Source organism: Myotis davidii, unplaced genomic scaffold (assembly GCF_000327345.1).
Source record: "Myotis davidii unplaced genomic scaffold, ASM32734v1 scaffold196, whole genome shotgun sequence".
NCBI lineage: Eukaryota > Metazoa > Chordata > Mammalia > Chiroptera > Vespertilionidae > Myotis > Myotis davidii.
The window spans coordinates 2,988,565-2,990,620 of NW_006288258.1; the positions used below are offsets into that span (position 1 = coordinate 2,988,565).

Sequence of the window (2,056 nt, forward strand, 5' to 3'; positions counted from 1 at the left end):
GTCATCTGGAAAACCAGATGGGCTGAGTCCCAAAATGGCGCCAGCCCCCAGGGTTGGGGAGTCAGAGATTTTAAAGGACTCTAGACAAGATTTTTTTTTCGATGGAGAATTCTCTGGGTGGGTCCGGATCTTGGGCAAGTCTGAAGGGGAAAGATAATGGTCTCAGCAAGTGGAATGTGGTCTTAGCGAAAGGGAGTGTCAGTTGTAAAGTAATCTAAATGTCAGTCCACAGGCGAGGGGTACCGATTCACTTATTTGATCAGACCTAACAATATTGAGTATCAAAAGAGAAGTTCTCTGGGAAGTGAGGTCAATGTGATGACAAATCCCAAGGCAGGTAAGGGACAGCCCAGGTGGTTAAGGGCAACGGTGTGAGCATAAGAATGACCCCAGGCAGCAAAGCAGGGGTCCAAGATCAACGTTGGCGCACCAGCAACTGGCATAGGAGGCCACCAGGAGAGTGAGCACGCCATGCTGGGACCCGGCCAGGGCACAGGAGGCCAAGAAGGTCACAGTGGGGTTGGGGTGCAGCGAGGACTGATGGAGAAGGAAGACCACAGGTGGCTCTCACCATTACATTCACCTCCATGTTATTTTGTTCCTGATGCTGTGACCTGGGCATTGATGAGTATTTGTTCCTGATGAGCATTAACACCAAGGCAATTGAAGTCAGTTACACTGAGAATCTCATATTATTGTAGAAAAATCTAAGCACAGAATTTTTTCTTTTTTCCTTTTTTTTTTTTTTTGGTTAATCCTCACCCAAAGATATTTTTTCCATTGGTCTGTTAGAGAGAATGGAAGAGAAAGGGAAAGACAGAGGAAAACATTGATGTGAGAAAATCACATCAATTTGTTGCCTCCTGCATGTGTCCTGACCAGCCTGCAACCAAGGTACGTGCTCTTGACCAGAATCAAACCTGGGACCCTTTGGTCTGCAGGCTGACGCTCCATCCACTGAGACAAACTGGCTAGGGCTAACCACAGAGTTTTATTATTAAAATCAATTGATTTTATTATAAACCATAAAAGGTTTTCTGCTCCTTTATTTCAAGCAGAAAATTTGCCGGAAAACCAAGCTCATCTCGCTGGGATTCCTTCCTGAGAAGCAGGTTTCCCTCTCACTGAAACGCTCCACAGTCCCCCAATGATTCCTCTTCACTTCTGCTCCTCAAGAGCTAGGTGAGTGACTCAGCTGTTTGGCTTTCATTGTAGATACTGTCAGTCCTTCCGCGGGGGTCTGTTTGAGCAGGGACGGGGCTGAGCTTGCTTGGTTCCCAAGGCCTGATGCTTTTCCTGACTGAGGTGTTATGATTGGATTTATGTTTTTATGACTGCAGGCTTGTTTCCTGGTTTTTCAGGTTTAAAGAAGAGATTTGAAATAATATACTTCCTTCTTCTTTGTGATTGAATCTATGGTGGTAATAAAACAAAAAAATAAAGAGCAGCTGTGCAGAGATGTGACCATGACTCCATAATTTCCAGTTAACTTTGAACAACAACAAAAGGCTGAAATGCAAGAAAATTAAAATCTTCCTTGGAGCAGAGATTCTGGTCAGCTTCACCCCTAACCCTTGCAGTGTCCAGGATGTCCTGTATTTGGGAGAGAACAGTGTTCACAGAGCTTAAACCTGGAGACCAGGAGCTGGGAGAAGCGTTTGGTAGGGTTCCCTGTTAGCTGACTGGTCTCATTTTTGAGAACTCTGAAGCCCATCATCTCCCCTTCTTTTTCTTCTTCCTTTCTCCAGGTATATGCCTCCTGGCTCCTAATGAAAGTCAACTCTTCGGGAGCAAACCTCACCTCAGGACGAAAGCAGAAAGGAGTTGAACACTCACTTAAGGAAAGTGTATAGATTCCTATTGTATGTAAAGTGCACGAAGACAAACATTTTTATTATTTTAAATAAATACTCAATTCGATCTGTATCTAGTGGAGTGCCTTATTATAACGGTACCCGAGTCTTTAAAATAAGGTCTGGAACGCCATTCTGGCCTGCATGTTTGATTCTGTGAAAGGTGTTTGAAAACTGAAATTCTGGCTCACTTCCCTGCTGCA

At 44.5% G+C, this 2,056-nt stretch overlaps 1 long non-coding RNA gene across 1 annotated transcript; it reads left to right on the plus strand.

Annotated features, from left to right (window-relative positions):
* The first annotated feature begins 1,029 nt into the window (after nt 1-1,029).
* LOC107182546 lies at nt 1,030-1,909 on the plus strand. The gene is made up of 3 exons (XR_001513262.1): nt 1,030-1,182; nt 1,362-1,554; nt 1,749-1,909. It is a non-coding gene; the product is annotated as an uncharacterized LOC107182546 (long non-coding RNA).
* Nucleotides 1,910-2,056: the final 147 nt, after the last annotated feature.